A 20069-nucleotide genomic window follows, 5' to 3' on the forward strand; every position below is an offset into this window, starting at 1 on the left:
GGTTGGAAGGAACCTTGACACTGCAGGCGAGACCCATTTGTGTGAATATAACTTTCAGTGGCATCCGACTCCCGGTGTCATCTAAAGTTACTCATAAGCATAAACAGGATCCTTTCACACGAGACTATGGTTATTCAGGTAAATTTTTGCACAATATGAGTATACCCAGTGCAAATGTTGGTAACACTGTGTGGAAAAATAGTAAAGCCAGCAAGTTATGACCATACATTTTGTTGCAGTTTTGTTGTTAAGCATCCTTCGCGTCAGGGCAAGCTGCAGTAAAATTTCAGACCACATGGAAAGTTTAGTTTCAGATAGCATAGATACATAATAGTCTGTATACAAAATTTAGTTTGTGGCATAACTGGATGTTCTATTACCCCTCGCTGGAAGTCGTGCTGAATCTGGAATGTTAAGAATCAATGTGGGTCCTCGGCATGACTTTCAAATGAACTGGCTTCTTGCTCCACGATACTTGAGATTCTCAATGAACCAGAACTAATTACAGGGCAAATGCAACGCATTCATCGCGATGGATTAGTGGTCATGTTCTGCTGCAGAGCATGAAATCTGGCGGGCATTCGATTTCGGAGTGCTCACGGCCGAATTTTCGTGAGAGTGGAAAGCAAAACAATATCTTCTGTGCTTTAGGTACTCGTTACCCAACAGCAGCTGGTCAAAATTAACCCAGGGCGCCCCTCGCACTCATAACGCAATGCGCAGCTTTGCGGCTATAAATTCCAGAATTTTGCTAAATGCTATGCAGTAGGCCCTCAAGATCACCAGCTGAAGCTTCGAGTATGGTGGATCCTGTCGGACCCCGATGAATGCCACGACAGGTACCTAGAGGAGTATCAGCGGGCAGGGCCTGCTGCGTGACGTAGACGCAACATTTTCATTCGGCAACTTCTGCTGCAAGCAGAGCAGGAACCTTTACGAAGAATCAATTTACCAGGTGCATTGTACCATAGAGTGGCCTGGCATCACCTAGTGGTTTGGCCCGTCCACTAAACACCTACAGGTGAGAGTTCACTGCTTGTATTGTGATACATCCACAGCGATCATCTTAGTGACATACAGTTTGTGCGCGATACCGTCTTACAGCTGTGCTGAGAGTTGTCGGTTAATTTTGTATAGGAATTCCTTAAAATGAATTGCAGATTGTGGAACACTGGATTGGCTTGAGACATAAGCATAAACAGCGAAATTGGTGGTGCCATCTTCCTCCAAAGGTCTGTGGTAAACTACGGCCAACAGACCGTACAGATACACTGCCTGCAACGTTGAATAAGTATGGTGCCTCCTATGATGTTATATGCCTCCCACTTCCGTTAAGCTATACTTTACGCAAAGAATCCAATAGTGCTGTTTTCTAATGTTCAGCTTGTGCAATCTTGTTGAACATCTTTCATCCCCAAATGTTTCATACGGCTTCTTGTGCCCTTTATGGTTGAAATGTTGTTGTTGCATGCCGACATACAGTGTGTGTGGCCTGCCCCTGCATAATGTGCGGTAGTACTCGTTTTCTGTGCCCTACATGTCCTCAAGCCAGTTTCTTATCTTTGTCTCGAGTTCATACCCCAAGTATGACAAATTAAAAGCACCTAATTCATTCATTCATCTGCCATGGTGGCTTAGTGGCAAAACATTGCACTCCTAAGCAATACGCAGAGCAATAAGGTTGGTCTTATTGCATTCCTTGAATCGTACCGAAAACATTGATACCGTATTTAGCAATATCTAAGGTGCACATATTTTGCGAGTCCTTGCGGAAGATAAATAAATTTGAAGGGAAAGCGATAAACAAGACCTTATATTCAAAATAAGCACATAACATTCAATATATGTACAAGTTTTCAGCGCTACACCTCGTAGGATATCTTTATAAAAAAAATGTTGCGTAAGGGCCCACATCCCCCCAAGGAGAAATGAGGTATATGCCTGAAGTTGTAGAAATACTGGCCCAATTATTTAATTAGCCATGCTGACAAATTTCTGAAATTGGTTTTGTTTCTTTTTCTCAATGTTGGATATTTCCTGCAAAACAATGATTTCTGCAGGAATTATTTGAGCAGAACTGGTTGACAAGAGGAGCAGTTCAGTAACAACTGTTATTATCAAAAGTAACTTGCTGGCATGTCTCGAGAAAACGGCGTTTCCCTGTGCTTGACACCTCAGGTGCTGATAAATGAAAAGAACTGCTTCATGGAGCTATACCTTTACCTCAATACACCGCCGATGCTGATGGGCGAAGTGGTGAGCGATTCCAACAACAAGGCCTGGCAGCACAGCGGCGGCAGCTCCGCTCCGCTGGGAGCGCTACCTTGCCATTAGATATCAACTGCATCAGCGGTGCTGTGTGCACGGCCTCCCTCTGCGGAGGCCTCTTCCTAAAGCTGGTTGTTCAAGAGCACTCCCTGGCAAGGAGCGTGGTTGGGCGGTTCTCAGAATTCTGCCCATAGGACACTGATCTGCTACACCCATTGGGACTTATTTGTCCAAAGATGCGGCGTTCAAGTGGAGTCGCGAGATTCAGGTATGGGTGCTGCGGCATTCCTTCTGTTGTAGGCAAATACAATCAAACATGGTTTCAGCCTCGTCAGGCTAAGACAGCTTAGATGTAATTGCTTCTCTAGTCAGTTCTTATTACGAACCGGTGTCACATTATTAAGACAGCTTTAGGATATTAGAATTTAGAAGCTAAACATATGCTACATTTCATTACAACGATGGTTATAGAGGATAGCCCTATCAAAAAAAATTGCTCGCCAATCCACCCTGTGAAGGTGGTTGGAAAGCAAAGCTTTTTACGCCACCCTCACGGTGACTGCGGCGCACTTGATATTTCACACACTACAACGTAACTTTAACCACGGCCTTTATTATTATTTACTTCACCACAATGTTCACTACTGCTTTATGATCGTTGTGATATACACTCAAATTTTCAGTTGTCACTGTAGTTACATTCTTTGCCAAGGTTAAATCAATGCACGTTCCGCGAATGCACGTTCTGCCGTCTTTACTTTCCGGGGTCTACCCATAGTGGTGTAGTCTAGAAAATGAACCGAAGCAGTTACTAGATTAGAAGGGTTTCGAATGACGTCAACCCTCTTTCAAGCAGCTGCATAAGCTTTGCAACAGCTGCAATCTAATCTTACGGACCGCGCCGAGCCTGTTTTCGTTGTTTGCCCGCAGCCCTTATCATCCGTCATGTTGGCTCATCACTTTGAAGCTTGTTTTTGTGGTTTTTCTTGCGAAAACGAGTGCTTAGTTGCGTTGGCGCACCGACGGGGGGGGATTCGGGGGTTGTAACCCCCCCCCCCCCGGAGGCCGACTTAACCCCCCCTTTTGTTTAACCCATTTTCTTCCCTTACGCATTTGAGTGCTGCAACTAAGATGTAAGACGCGCAATCGTCTGCACACTCGCAAAAAGCGCATTTTTTTTACAATTTCCCGTGAAGAAATCGAAATTAGTGCTGTTTAGATGGTATTGGCAAACTGTCAACCCCCCCCCCCCCCCCTGGCAGAGATCCTGGGTGCGCTACTGCTTAGTTGTACGCTGAATGCGTGAATTCAAGTAAGCTATACTGCTATACCTGCAATTGTTAGCGGTTCGTCGGGATCGTTTTTTGATTACAACGACGGACACGACAGAACCCTTGGCTGGTAGAGGTACAAAGCTTCGCTTTAAAATGTCCAAAAGTATATAGCTAAAAACAAGTCAACTATAGTTCATAAACACAATGTCTAAAAATTATTGCTTATTGACTTGATTGTTGACTGACCTAACTAACCTAACCTAACTTTTATGGTTTACATAGATGCACACTCAGCTGCATGCATGTTGTTGAGTTTTAAATGGCGCTTGAGGGAGCGGAGTTAAAGGCGAGGTTCGATGAGCAGGAGGGTGCAAGCTCGAGAAGAAAGGGCTACGGAAAGAAAAGCGAAGAGAGATCAGTTTGAGCGCGAGACACGTGTGTTGCAGTTGCGTCTCAAAGTTGTGGAGGCAGAAAGGGCACGCTAGAGTACTTTTGGCATCAAGCTGTCATGCTATCTGATGGATGGAAATCAAAGCACTTTCGCAGCAATAGGGGCACCTTTCATTATGCCTGAGGCATACCTGCAAACTTCATAAACATAGCTGCAAACATGCATACCTTCATTATGCCGCAAACTGTTGTGCATTCAAGGAGTGGTAACCGCCGGCGGATGAATTTGCAACCTTGTGCTTGATGCATTGTGTTAGCTTTGTATTTTTTGTTGGTGGTGGTGCCTCTCTCCTCCTCCCCCCCCCTCCCTGACAATGTTCCCAAATTTTGAGGTCCCTAGTTTGGCAGGCATGCCAAGAGTGTCGCAACGAACAGCCAATCTCTAGAACAATACAAGATTGCTAATACTCTGCCCTCTAAGTGAGAGTAAAGTTAAGCAAAAGCTCAATTTATCATTTATTTCTCACTGTCGTGATGAAGCACAAGTAGCTAGGACAAGTTTTGGTTGAAGTGGGTGGCGTGGGTGCAGTTATGTTGTAACACTAGCTACGCAAGAGACCCAAGGAAGTTTGCGTGTGTATGTAATGCTGCACAAGTCTCTTCTCTGCACTTTTTGCGTGCATACTTTAAGCCTTCTATATTACAGCAGGCACATGTGCTTTATGATGCACTAAAACTCTCTAACGATAACTGAATTGCATTCTGCCACGCCGCAGGTCCACTTCGAGAACAGGATTCTGCGAAAGTTCAACAGCGAGTTCGCCATCCGTGTGTCATTCAGTGACGACAACCTAGACAAGCTGTCGTTCACACTGAATTCAACTTCCTGGCACCTTCCATGAGTCAGCTTCGTGACCACGGGTACGGTGTGAGAAGAGCAGTTTGTGCTTGTTAGTAGTGCAAGAACTCAATATAATGAATGTGTATATAATAAAGCGATGTTCGGATATTATAACAAATTTTTTTCTGTGTAAATCCTTTTTCTAAGTGTGGTGGATCTGTCGAGTTTCTATACAAATATTTGTAAATATGAATTCATAAATAAGACTAATTATTGGATATAACGAATGTTCAGATATAATGAAGGTATTCTGATGTCGATATTAGGCAATCAAAATGGGGGTATTCCCAGTCAAAAAAAACTAAACTATTGACTCCACTCAGCTTTCCCAATAGGAATTAACTGGGACCAATAGGAACCAATTCGAAAATTCTTATACGATTGGGTCAGTGGAGAAACCAATTAGAGTTGCCAATTGAAATGAAATGGACCAAATTGGGACCGATTGGTAAATCCCTAGTTCCAACTGGTTAAGATTTAGTCAAAGTGAAACCAATTGAGTTTTTTCGAGTCCGATTGGACTTGCCAATTGGAATCAACTGGACCCATTGGGAAATCCTTACCTCCATTTGGTTACGATTACGAGTTATGACTTGGTTGCGAGTCGGGGATGCAACCAATTGAGTAAAATTGGACTTGCCAGTTTGAACCAGCTAGGCCCACCTTACATTCCCAACTGGACTACCAATAGGAATAAACTAGCTAGAACGTAACCTGCTGGGAAATCATACTTTATGAACCCATTCAAGGAAACTGGAATGAATTATAGCTATATATGCATGGGCAGCACTAAGGCTATATCAAACCTGTTTCTGACAGCTGGAATCCTATTTAGGTTTGCTTTGTGGGGTATATATGTGTATTGATATGGCCCATTGGTGCAATTGGTTATTCCAACCAGTAGGTTTCGAAACATCACTCCAACAAAAACCAATGGGTCACGTTCCAGTTAGTTCAATTGGTCCAGTTATGTACTTATTTACGATTGGAATTTTCCAGTTAATTTCCCAATTAGAGTTGATTGCTTCTTTGACAGGGTTAGACAGCTAGAACAGGCACTAAAAGCCTCATTTTATGCACGATGATGACTAAAATAGGCACTATAAATTGTTTGCAAACCACACTCTATGTAGTGAATGTGTGTACCCCATTTTCATAAGAAAACTGACTTAGTGTTCACTTCTGAGGTCTGAGAGGCAGCAACCACATAGCTCAAGCCATCACTTCACATGGTTTTTCTGGGCACCTTTTCAGCATTGTGCTGCTGAGCTCTGCATCGCACAGTGTGATCAGAGGTGCACTATGGAAGAGCGTTTTTTTTTTTTTTGGTGTGGAGTTGTGACCCTTTCCACATATTGAACAGCATACAGCTGGTGACAGTATGTGGCAAGGAGAGAATGCCTGTGTAGAGGGTAGCAAAGATGAGCGCGAAACCATGGCGGTCGCAAAGTCGTTTATCAAACATTTGTAACTTCGCTGTTACAGCTTCACTGCAAAAAAAGAATTTTGTGGCTGTATGTTTGTACACTGGTACACAGCTGCCGATATTGCCGCGAGACAGAAGACTGGCACCGAAGCAGAGGACAACATTAGGCTGGCACCGAAGAAGAGGAAGTAGAGGTTGCTCCTTGCCATCTTGGCTGGTTGCTGCTACGCCTTTGCTACTCGCCTGTAAATAATTGTAAATATACGTTTTTGTGGAACATTTTTTGGTGGAGTTGCGGGGTACGCTGCCTGTTCATCCCCATTACCCAAGCACGGAACTCCAAAGTGGACGCGCGCGATATGAGGCCCACTTGGCCAGACAACCCTATTCATCACTGTCCATATCGTGTTTCTGCCGCTGAACAGGCGATTATACAAACAGAAGTGACAAGATGATGGCAAAAGACATTATAGAACCTTTGTCTAGCCCATGGCCATCCCGAGTTGTGCGCGTCAAGAAAAGACAGCACCTGGCGTTTCTGTGTCGATTACAGACACCTCACCAAGATCACTAAGAAGGACGTATATCCATTGCCAAGCATAGATGATGCCCTCGATTACCTCCACGGTGCGAGTTATTTTTTGTCTATCGACCTGCGGTGTGGCTATTGGCAGGTTGACGTAGATCCTATGGACCGCGAGAAGACCCCTTTTGTGACACCTGATGGGCTATACCAATTTAGTTATGCCCTTCGGCCTACGCAATGCGCCAGCCACATTTGAGCACATGATGGATTCGCTCCTTCGTGGCTTCAAATGGTCGACCTGCTTAGGTTACCTAGATGACATTATTGTTTTCTCAACAACATTTGACAGCCATATTCAGCACTGGTTCCAATCCAATAAGCCAAAGGCTTATTGGATTGTGCAAGTGTTTGTACAGTGCACCGAGATACGCAGCCCACATGGGCAGTACCATGAACCACCCAAGCGGACTGTCATCATGGCCAGTGTCCTTGTCACCAAGTGCCCCTGCCTGCACCCGGGTGACGTGCGAAAGTTCAACGCCATCGACCTTCCAGAGCTACACCACGTCATTGACTGCATCGTGTTTCCGGCACACGGACCCAGGCGACACCCCAACGAAATGGCTGGTAGGCCTGCATTTTGTGGCTACTCGCAGTAATTTCCGTCTTACCTTTAGTACATTAGTGCCTGAAAGTGTTGCAAAATTAGTAAATTTGGTTTCAGCAGACACTCTTGTGTTCAGGAAGATGTCAATGCGCTGATGGATACACACGAGCGTCTTTGGCACATTCATGCCATTTCTGAATACGGGGGTGAAACTGGGTTACATGAAGCCCAGTGGTTCTGCAAACAGCATTTCGGGGTTCTTCAAGCAGCTAAAAAAATCTAGCCCCATCCTACCTCCTCACTGGTCGATCCAGAGCCATGCGACAAGCTATAAACAAGTCGTGCAACTACTGCTAAGATATACTTTGTGAGCTGCTATCTAAATACTGTTGACCTCGATGTAACGAACTTCAAAATTCTCGATATAGCGAAGTATTTTATAACTTGTGTGTGGCAAATGAGCCTCTCTCCTCTTCTAGCCCAGCCATGGCAACTAGTGCATGGCTGTTAGTGCAGTTGAGCGCATATGGCCTGCACGCTTCAGCTTAGCGGTAATCTGCAGTGGGTGCCAAGGTTGGGCAAGTTGAGGTGGCCATGGCTTTGTATGCAATACCTTCATCTACGTTTAAAGCTGGAGGTCGTGTTATCTTGGAGTTTCAGAGACTCGTTGAAGTGAGAAGCAGATGGAGAGTTCATTCCCCTGTGCCTGCACTTTTCGTGATAGCGTTGTGTTATCCCAGTGCAGGCGACACTATCAGCCACAGCAGTGGAGTGAACGCGCACTACAGCCAATGTGAAGATATTGTTTTGGTCAGGTGAAGAAGAGAACGATGGCTCCGAGGACAGCTTGACTGGGCCATTTTCAATGTCTGCTAATGTTCTGTATTCTGTATAACACCGAACATCGTGTTCAGAGGTATGTGCTTTTTTAAAAACTGAGCACTACTGAGGGAGAGGGCTCGGACCATGGTCTCCCTCATAAGCTGTGTGTTGATTTTGGATGTTGAACCCTGTGATTTGTTATTTAAATCTGAAATCGCTCTGTTCGAAGTATCGGGGAGCTCTGTCCTATGATAAGCATCGGTCTCTTCTTTTTCTGGCATGCAGGCTCCGACTTGGACGAGGACGAGTATATCGTCATTTGGGAGAAGTGTATGTTTGTCGTGGGACCAAACAGACCTCCCATGAACTTTTTGGACAGGAGCCCTGAGTCAGACAACAAAGAAATCACGGCAAGTCTTATTCATGACTGAATGAATTAGACCTTTATTTATGGAAGAGGTGGCTTTATGGTCAGGATTAGGGGAAGTATGGAGATTGGTGGGTGGGGTTATGTAGGCATTTGTACTATAGGTTCCAACGGCATTCTTATTCAAGCCTTCATTTAGATTCAACAGGCCTGCTTTTGTATTATATTTTAAATAATGTTTATTATAATAATTATTCTTATCATTATATATGAACGTGCGTGGAGAGAAGTTTCACAATCTTGGACTACAGTTGCTTTCATTATAAGCTTTTTGTTTCGATTCAGTTGTTATTTGGTGTGTTAAGAACCGCAGCACTGCACTTGCTTTTTTTCTTAGTGTTAAATTTTCACCTGATTATCCCTGTTATCACTTGGCGCAAGACATGCTTACAGTATCCGAAAATTTAATGTAACTCCCCTATTTTATAGCAAGGGGAGTCTTATCAGTCTGTGCACATTGAATCTACGGTGAGACATGTATAGCGTTAGATACTAGACAGCATTGCTCATCTATCTGGGCTCAAGTTTGGCTGATAAAAAGCTAGATTCTTAACTCGCGTTTATCAGTGTTTTTGGTTCTTTACTCTCACTACAAGAAAGTATATAGGCTGCCTTGCATTTTGTAGTCGCCGTTTTTTTAATTAACCCAGAAGCCATCATTGAACACTGCAGTAGCCTCTAACAAATTTGGACATCTCTTCGGTCTTCATTGAAGACTGATGACATGATCAAGTTTTTCTGCAATTGCATCAAGAATGACTCCATCGGGATCTTGTCGAATGGCCACCTGGTATGGGCTGACCGGGAGCCAGGGGGAATTCACTCGCCATGGTGTCTTGCCATCGCAGAGAAGATCAGCATCTGCCTCGACTTTGCCAAGAATGGTCAGACAGCCTTCTTGCGGCATGACGAACGCCCCCTGCTTTACTCAGACTTCATGGAGAAAGGCAGCCACAAAACTACATACCGGTCGGACCTGGCGCTCGGGGTCTTCTACCGAACGTGCCGTTCCCTGGAAGCTGCCGTCGACAGGCTCGGCCATCAGCATGTCGATCCAGGCCGGTGCCGTGCACTCGCCGTTCCAGGGCGGGAGAACTACAGAGAGTCGGTGATTCAAGCCCTCACAGATTACAATTCAAACTTTCGCCGAATTCTGAGCCAGTATGTAATTGGGTCGGTGGGTGAGGTGATGGCCTGCATGGTCAACACTTTTGACATCTACCACAACGCCCAATCAGACAAGTTGAACATGGAGGACCTCGTTGAGAAGATGAAGTTTTTAACTGAGACAACACGCAACATCTTCTATACTGATGTCATAACAGAAATGCATGACAACTGCATCAGCGATTCTGAGGAGCTGTGCAAACGGAAGCTTCGCAGAGCCTCTGCCTGGTACATGGTGACGTACGAGACCAATGTGGAGAACATTCTTCAGTTTTCCTTGGTGCATTGCTGATGTCCTGGTAGAAATTTTGCGCAGCTGAGATGCGCAGGCGAGGTTGTGGTGCCCGAACATCCTGCTCTGGAAAATTGACCAGCTCGTCACGATCAATAGTGACTTTACAGAAGATGACGATCTGGATGCAGGCTGCGATTAATTCAGGGCTGCCTTCAGAATCGTTGAGAAGTGGCTTAAAGATGAAACACTTCTCGGTCAGCATGACCCAGGTGCTTCAACCAAGCCTGGGCTGTGTTCCAACTGCCTGCTGGACATCTACACCAAGTTTCTGGGAAACAAAAATCTTGCGCCAGTGGGCAAGATTGTAATGAGGAGGCAGCATGCAATGATGCTGTCGGTGCAGGGGTACCGAACTTGACTGAATCGACGGCTCAAGAGGCAATGGAAGAAGAATGTGCGGATCGAGAGGAACCCACTGAAAAGGCTGTTTCTCAAGCCTGGCAAATAGGGGACGGTTTCTTGGAGCCTCTTTTGTTAAACGATTGTGAAGATGAGACAAATGAGCCCAGCACAGCATACCAGAATGGACACGATGATCAGCAAGACCCAGAGGTCTCTCGTTCTGGTGTTTCCTTTGCAACAGGCTTCGGACACGAGGAACTCTGAGCCGGACATTTATGAGGACCCCAGCGTCGGAACACTGGTCGTCTCCTTCCTCCGGTGGTGTCTTGAGCAGCACCAGCTGCCCCGAGAAATGTGCCGTGTTGGTGCGTGCGTGGGCAGCGGCTAAGAGTGCCAGACCCACAGGTTGCCGATGGTGGCGTTGCGGGCCTACAGTTCGTTGGCAGTTTCGCTGGACCCATGCGACATCTCTCTGCCCGTGACCCTACGTATCACGAGCCGCACCAAGAGGTTGTTGAGAGAGACCCCGTCCGGATCCAGATAGCCAATCCGGTGATGGATTAGATGCTGAAGGACAAGCTCCATGCGGTGAGAGGATCTATTTCAATACTTAACGCACTTTGCAGGGGTTATGTATCTATCTGTTTGTATCTAAACTGTTTTCCTGCCTACTTGTCCGTGGTTGGGCTGCTGTGCTGAGGTAATGGGGTTCGTAACCAACCGTCGGACCAGATTGGGTCACTGAGCATGTGCCATTGGGCACACATGTGCCGCTCTTAAACGAACCCAGCTTCGCGCCAATATAGGTCACTGTAGATGTGGTTAGCAGGGGTGGGGCTCCTGCGCCAGTTGCGCCATTTTAATACAAACGCAGATTCCTGCGCCAAACACAGAAAATTGACTGAAATCATGCCACGCTGTACCAGAACGGCTTCGGCATGTGTGCTCCGGCAGTGGTCGCCAACAGCGATGGATTCGTTCTCCGAAAAATTGTGCGGCCGTTCACATTCCACAGACCACGCGACGGCGCTTCCCGCACAGTTTCTCTGAATTTAGTTTCTCGTGCTTTTAACACTGGACATTTCAGCGCTTCCAGCAAGTGGATGGTGCGCGCAGCCACTCTCGGCTGTTGTCACTGCTGTTGGAATGGCCAGGGCGGCTGTATTTAGAGTGTACTATAGAATACGGTTGAGTGGGCAAAAAGTCGCAGTTTCGCCCAAAAGGCGAAGCATCGGTTGCGATAGCAAATTAGTAGACAGCTATACGAAGTAAGGATAGTAGTAACTAAATTAACAAGCATGGTGTCATGTGAACACATGCAAACATGAGCACGTTTCACTCGATGACCGCGGAAACTGGCTGTATAAATGCTGGAGTGAGGAAACATGGCTGCAGCAGCGAGTGAAATGACCTTTGTGCTGCCTCTCGCTTCAACTCGAGCTAAGCGGCGAATACACAGCACGCACAAAGCTATGAGCGCTCTCACTCTGTCCCCATTGCAGATTGCTTCCAACATAGGGCCGCGCTGCCGCGCCATGCTCGGCAGCCGCCGAGAACTCTCCCCTCCCCCCACGATGCCTTGCGCGCGACCGAAGACGACGCGCTTCCTCCTTGCACGTGCGAGACTGAGCTGCCATCGTTGGCTCACCCTCGCACGCTTTCACTTGCACATACAACATACGACGCGCCGAGACGATGTTATCGCCCCTGGGCTTTATCGGAACATCAGGGTGACGACGATGGCAGAAATGCGCCTAGCGTGTCCACCTAATTGATATCGCAATAAAGACAGATTGGAATAGTTCTACGTTAAACCAACCCAGGGTTGACTGCGGCTCTCTGGGTCTGCGTTGACATATACATGGTGACTAAGAAATTATGTTAGCACAACGATTGCACCGCATAATTTGAGAACATTTTCCTCTATGATCATTAACGTCGGCGAAGGAATATATAGTTCGATTGTAGTTCCACCAATGTTTTCGGCTTTAAAGGAAAACAAATGCCGTGCTGCTGCTCGACCCACTCTTCCATATTCTAGTACACTATAGCTACAAAGCGTGCTTCTACTACGTGCTTTGTGTTGGTTTATCCTCTGTTTCATCGTGGTTTCAAAGTGTGCTGCCATATTCCATTCTTCCACCAAAATTCAGATTGGCCTGCTGCAAACTGCTCGAAAATGAAATTTACCCTGCTCCAAGTTGCTTCAAAATGCAATTTTGTCAGCTCGAAACTGCTCCAAAACACAATTTTACTTGCACCAATAATTGCTCCGAAATGACTTTCGGCAGTCCCACCCCCGTTTGCTGAATGAGCACTTCCTAAAGATGTACCTACTCGAGAAAGGTAGAAACCATGCTTTTGGTTTTAGCTAAGAAGAATGGGGGACAATATGGCCTGCTTTATAATGTAATCAAACGTGTCATTGATGCTCTGAAAGAGGGCAACTTTGTACATTGCATTCCACTAAGGTTGCTTCATAAGTCTCTGTGAAAAGTGCTATCTACAGAGCCCTTGAACTGACTAGTGGCTATCAGTAATGTGAAGAACGAGAAGGCAGGAAGCCCTGGAGCCCGATTTAGTAATCGTATCATAAGAAGCCGACAAACACAGACACCAAGGACAACATAGGGTAAATTACGAGTACTTACTAGTTGAATTAAATATATGACAAATAAATGAAAATGAAAGTAGATGAAAACACAACAGGCTGCAGGTGGGGAACGATCCGCCGTCTTCACATTACGAGTGCGATGGTTTTGCTTCTAGGAGTACTAGCCAGCGCCACCCCCTTCGGGAAGTTGTTTTTTTCATCTACTTTCATTTCGATTAGTTTATCACTTCTTTAATTTCATTAGTAAGTACAAGTAAATTCTCCTATGTTGCCCTTGGTGTCTGTGTTTGTGGGCTTCTTATAAGTGTGGACATCTTTAAATATGCCCGTGCTCTTGACCAGGTTTCAAACTGCACAAAAATACATAAATTGTGTGGATGATCTGAAGCTTGTTCTGCTCACGCATGTGTGCCACTTTGCATTCAATTTCGCACTTCCTTATAATGCGATATTTCTGAATCCGTCTCGAATTTAACGTCCTTATTTAAGTTGGGATTGTCGCTGAGCAGTGTATTTCTACTTGCTGCTGGTTCTGGTTCCCGAATGCTTCAACCATGGCACGTAGTGCTCCCATAGAGCATCATCTCGTGATTTTGTATTCCCGCTTCGAAATGTCCTATGCATGGGAGAGAGCATGCTGCCTCTGCCATGAACACGCTAAGTATGCAGACTTTATACAGAGACATGGAATTGATTATTTGGTATTTGGTAAAGATCTCGTTTTCACGCATTTGGAACAGAAAAGCTATAATTGGCATCGAGAATTGCGCTGAAACTGAGGTATACTTAACACTACACTGGGTGTACCCCAATCGATGGGGCCAATATATTTGCGTGGGTCTTTAACCAAGGCCATCCATATTGGGCAAGGCTCGATTGAGTTCAAACGCGTTTTCTTTATTGCTCACACAACATTTAGCGTATCTCGAGATAGATCATTGACGTTTCTCACAGAAGATGGGGTTGTAGACGTGACGGATCACACGCTCAGACCTTTGGTCTGAGTGGAGTGGAGGGCTGCGGATTATTTTTGACCAGCTCGGGTTCTTGACCATGCGCCCGATGGACCGGTACACGGGCGTCTTTGCATTCCGCCCCCATCAGAATGTGGCCGTCATGGTCGTGATTGAACCAGCGATCTCGACCACAGCAAAGCACCGCTGTAGCCACACGGCTGCCACAGCGGATTGCAGCTTTGTATTGATGCATTCTTGAAAACTTTGCAGCTAAAGCTGTTCTACAGATGTCAGCAAAATTCGTTGGAATATTTTGGGGATTAATATTCTCCTCATAAGCCAGTGGTCATCACATCGGGAAGAGGCTAAATTAGCAGATGTGATTTGCGTTACTGTTGCTCAACCTTTTTAGCACAGCCACATCCTTATTTAAGAAGTGTTTGAGTCATGAGATGAAGGCATCTTGCATGCATCACGCAAGATCTTGCATGCATCACGCAAGTTCTTGCATGCATTCACAGAGTGCTTTTAATCATTCCAATTTTCTTTAAATGAACTTCTGTCCGTCTAAAAATGCGCCCATCTATTTAGGGCATGACCTCTTACCCAAGCTGCATCTGCATTCCTCCTTGCACCAGCCGTCACAGCAAGTCACGGAACGAAGATCACCTCACGCTGGCGGAGCCCATGCCCCGCATAGCCCTGGGCAATGCGACCGTCGCTGGACGACCCGCTGTCGCCTTAATGGAACCCAGCTTGGAGGTCGCCCGTAACACGCGTGCCCGTGGAAGCGGCGGATGCAAATAGTGGGACCTGCGTGCAAGCCACAATCCTGCAACGCATGCTGTTGAGTGGCTGTCGTTAATAGGTAACCTACTCTAGAGTCACTCCCACCACACAGATAGTCGTCGGGCAGAAGCATTGGGACGAGCCCGCCGACGACGAAAGACAAATATTTCGTGCTGTTTGATTTCAATGGCGGCAGCTTCTGCCATAATCATCGGAATTTTGTAGTCCTGGTCATCCAGAGAACATTCTCATGCAAATATATGATTAAAAAGAGAATTATGGGCAATAAAGAATTTCAATATAGAGTTACTTGACCTGGGGGCTGGCATTGATTTGCGTATTCATACTAGGGCTCTTATTCTAGTAGGGATTTTTTTAAGGGCAATTCCCTACTCGGAGGCATTGTCATGCATCGCCACTTTTGACAATGGCTGTAAAATACTTTTAGACTCTAAATCTCCAGAATTCGATCCTGGGTTCTCTACCAATAGCGCCATGCCGTATTGCGATCATAGCGAACCTGTTTCTTTAACCCCATAATGCCCATGTTCTACATAAAAAATAACGTAAAAAACTTGTAAGGACGTGTTTTTGGGCTAGTTGGTTCTTCATCATCAAGTAATAGACAGCGCCAGAATATACACAGGACCAAACGACGAGTAAGCGCCCTGTGTCTGTCTCGTTACTCATCGTTTGGTCCTGTGTATATTCTGGCGCTGTCTATTACTTGTAGTAAAAAACTTGTTAACATTTATTTGCGGCTATAGAGAGGGCATTTCTGAATAAAACAAACAATGAAATGTTATTTTAGGTAAAGCTTTGTTATTATGCTAATAATTAAATGCACAACACAGAACTCGCTCCAGAGTATCAAAAACACTACAAGCTATGTGTCATGTTTCCCGTACCTAAATCAACATTTTGAGGTATCCAGTTCTGCATAGCATAAAAGATACATTGGGCACTTAGCCGGCTAAACATATGGGAATGAAGTGCTTCCAATACATTTAAGCTAACCTTGTATTTATCATCATTGCCGCCCTGCTGATGACACGGCCAGCTGAAGGCTACGAAACTGCTGTCCGCCCATGTTAGGGGCATTTCGATAGTATTTGCAGAACAGGAAAGCGTGTCCGCCACACTGTCTCCTCCAATGAACAGTGTCCCCTTTACGGTATTTGAGGACTGCGGTGAAGGAGGCGCATCTGGAAGCTAAACGTTCCGAAAAGCATAAAACATATCTGCTGCCACCACACCAGTTGACCGTCGTTGCCAGGCAAAGAGAGAGGCGAGTCTGCGTGATAACGAGGCCTGGCAATTCCATCGTCAAGAACATTCCCAACAAGAGTTTTCTTCACAAACCTATATCTGTCACTGTGCAGCCAGCAACACGTGCAATAATGAATGATAAAGCGAAGAGCTTTCTTTGGCTACCCGGGCAGTTTTATAGATGGTCGTCGAGTACCTTGCCTGGCAAAGGAGTTTTTGCGTGTCCGGTTTTCCGGCAAACGCCGGCGGACTGCGTGTTTTGCCGGATGAAAGGAGGCATAAATGAGCGCTACCGGAGTGGTGCAGCCACCTGGTGGTGCAGAGCTCAACCACGCAAACCCAAAGCTAATACTGTAGTAATCAGGTGCATTCTATTTAGCTACTGGTTTAAATTTCCGCAGCTGTGTAATCGTGTCACACATATCCACTGCTGAGAATTTGCACCAGCAGAGAAGTAGAATGCAGTTGGTCATTGAAATATTGGCTCTGTTTAACTAGGCTTGCTGCCGAGTTAGTTGGTTCATGGAATATCGTAAAATTAAAAGGAGCGTGAAAACCAATACGGACAAGACTGAAGAACACAAGCGCTCACTAAACACTCACACCTCTCAGGAAATTATGAAATGATGAAATGAGAATTCCGGATCTGTACATGCGCGATACAAACGTCGCAGAGGCGCTTGAAACAAAAAGATTTCCACCGGTATTTTATCAAACGTGAGGACCTTGTTAGCTCAATGTTTCAAGCAACCTCGTTTCTCCCTTCAAGTTAACAGACGTATCACTAACCGAATCGTCAACCCTCTACTTGATAAACAAAGCCTCTAAGCCTGACTTCTAGGCTTCTGAACAGCCTTGTTAAATAATTTGTCAAAATAAATTTCCTTTGTGGCAATGTTTAAAGTCCTTATTTGGCCCCTAATTTTTACCATGAACCTGTATTTATAATAATAGTAGCAAAATTAGCAGTAGCAAAATGTCAACAATAATTACCCATTACTGCTGAGATATCTAGACACAGTGACAATCAATCAATCAAATAATTTGGCATTTGTCACAGCATCTGCACATAACGAATGGGAGGACAAGAACAAAAAGCTGCTGAGTAGCAGCTTGACACGGCTCTTGCCCCTATCCTTGGAAGCTAAAAACAGGAACACATATAAATACATTGGACAAGTACACAAGTTTTAGTTCGCATGTGTACCAATTTGGCGTTCCTAAAGTAAGTAGTAGGACGTTCTGGCGGGCTAGTTGTTGCATAGCTTTTAGACGTTTTTATAACTGCGCGAAAAACCGAAGACACATAAAAGAAACACACACGACACCATGAGCAGAGTGGTGTCGTGTGTGTTTCTTTCATGTGTCCTCGTTTTTTCTCGCAGTTAAAAGACGTCTAAACTAAATACAACACAAGAAATATTAGAGTGCAAAGAAAAAATGCACATAAAAATTTATGGTAATTATGAAATACTACATACATTGTGTTAACATAAGGCATTGCCTCACAACAAAATAGAAACAATGTGATAATTTTGCACAAAGAAAGCAGGAAAAATACAAAATTTACTATAATAAAGAATGCATCAACTCTTTTTATAATTAAGTGCAGGTTTGAGATACATTACAAGGATGACTTCATTGTGAATGTTACACACCTGACAGCTCAAAAGAAATTTTGCAAGGCCAGGGCACGATGTAATTGTGCCACACGGAACATTAACAGAAGATGCAATGTGCTTTCCCAACAAATGCATGCCTAATCATAGAAAAGCCGGTGTACTGCTGACGATTCCCATGGTGGTTGAATGACAGATTTTGCTTTACATACACCTGTCAAGTCTCCTGAAAATTGCATAAATTGTACCAATTTGGGTTCATCTACAATTTTACAAATGTTTAATTAAGCTTTGAAAAATAAATTCTGTTTGCGAAAAAGTTTTGCTCATTGATTTCCAACCCTGTCTTTGGAAGTCTTGTGATGGTGAAAGCGCGCAACAAGGGTGCTTTCTTCGAGTTTATGCAGACATGCTCCTTAATCAGGTGAAAACGGCTACAGCAATGTTGACGAAAAGTCGGTTATCTAAAATCTAAGTGTTGATTGTCAGTCTCTGCTGTTCCAAATGTGTTGCTGCTTGTCTGCTGTCTCTAAAGGTAAATTATCGTTAAGTGCATATGTATCCCACAAAAGGCATGTGATCAGGGCAATTAAGCTTCTAAAAAAAAGGCGTGCTATCTCCCGCCCTCCCCCTCTCTCCTCTTTGGCCGTGTCCGAGGGAATTTATGAACTGTGGAGTTCTCAGTTTTGCAGGTATGCTTTAGCAATTTTAGAAAGAAACTTTGCTACCACAGAATGAAAAGAAGAGCTTTTGACAAGCTAGTATATATACATAGGTAGATAGGAATTAGGTAGGAATCTTCTACAGCCTATATAGTGTATTTCTGCGGTGGCTGTCTCAGATTAAATGTATATGTATAGATATATTTATATATACATATATAAAAAAAAGTTTTCTTACTGTTCAAGTTTCACAGCAGGAGTGGACACAATTTGCATGATAATGTCAGTATAATTATGTATGTTTCACTTTAATTAGCATTGAAATAATGACTTTAGGGGCATGCTGTAATTGCAATATTGAAGCTAGCCAATACTCGAAGCATACTCTGCTAGGAACTGTGCACGGGACCAGTTTCAAGGAATAAGCGCACGAAATCTGCCGTGTCACTGCTGTGCTAGGTAATGTTTCTACACTGGAGAAAATTTCAGAACAGAAAAAAATTGGAACATCACTGTATTTAACGGCCGATTACGAGTTCATATTTCTCGAAACTGGCGATTTTTAACCAAATGTTAAGCTTAATTAGACAGTTTTCAGTAGACATTTGTACTGGCAATAGTGCATATTTTTATTTTCACTACTTCTGTGAAGGTTGGTCGGCAAAAATTACCCTTTTATGCTGAATCTCCCATTTTTATTATTCTGATACAGTCATTGCAGGAACACACTGTGCAATAATCCTTCATTTGATGTAACACTCTGCATATGCGAAAGTTGTTTCCTTTTATGTGGGGTCAAGGTGTTTAGTAACATCTAACGTGAACCTTGGATTTGCAGGTGGCCACACAGTGCGATGCAGTCATGTTTTACGGCCCACTTGTCAAGGATGGCTATGGCTGCTGTTGTAACCCACAGGCATACACCATCACATTTGGCCTGTCATCCTTCAATAGCTGTGCCACCACATCCACTGCAACGTTCAGGAATGCCTTTGAGGAGAGCTTGACTCAGATGCACGATTGCCTCAGGCTTGCACAGCCATCAAAGTTATAGGAAAGATAGTTATGCATCAGTGTGCTATTGTGTAGCTCTAAAGAAATTTTCGGTGCTTTCTGAGGGGTTAATTCTGTCAACAAGTGCATTCTAAAGAAGTATTGATGCAGTGCATGTTTTTTCATTGCTTTAATCAAATTGTGAAAAGAGATGTTGCTAGTTCGTGCGTGTCTAAAGAGACATTAAGCAAATTTTACACCGTTACGTTGATCTGAAAATTCTGTCATGTACCTGGGTTTTAGTTAATAGTGGCCAGAGAAGGATTGGGTGGTATATACCATGAAGTCAACGCCTTGGTAAAAAAATAGTGCTTTACATTGCAGTTACAGTTCGAAAAATGGGTAAACTATTTTGTACCTATACTCTTTACTATTTCATGAATAAAAGCTCAAATAACATTGATTCATTGTGCAGTCTATTTAGTGTCATATCTACCTTCCCACTTCTGCAGAGGATACATAGTGGGTGACACTACTGTACTTGTGTTAATCATGAATACCTCAAGACTAAAACAGTATTGTTGAACACTGTAGATTAAAGGTGCGAGTATTCTACAATGGACAAGGACAATTAAAATGCAATCTTTTCATTATTCTGGTATTGAGGCGAACTTTGCAAACATTCATTTCATGTCTTATTATCTTTGATCCTGAGCGGACAA

The 20069-nt window shown here is 44.4% G+C and overlaps 1 protein-coding gene across 1 annotated transcript in view; it reads left to right on the forward strand.

The window, feature by feature from the left end:
* LOC119439527 (uncharacterized) overlaps positions 1-19810 on the forward strand; it is a 394460-nt gene extending 374650 nt beyond the window's left edge. The window contains 3 exon segments of the mRNA XM_037704848.2: positions 10618-11033; positions 14654-14883; positions 19193-19810. The gene's annotated coding sequence lies outside the window, so the exon portion shown is untranslated.
* The last annotated feature ends 259 nt before the right edge of the window (positions 19811-20069 follow it).

The sequence above is a fragment of the Dermacentor silvarum genome, chromosome 1, assembly GCF_013339745.2.
Source record: "Dermacentor silvarum isolate Dsil-2018 chromosome 1, BIME_Dsil_1.4, whole genome shotgun sequence".
Classification (NCBI taxonomy): Eukaryota; Metazoa; Arthropoda; class Arachnida; order Ixodida; family Ixodidae; genus Dermacentor; species Dermacentor silvarum.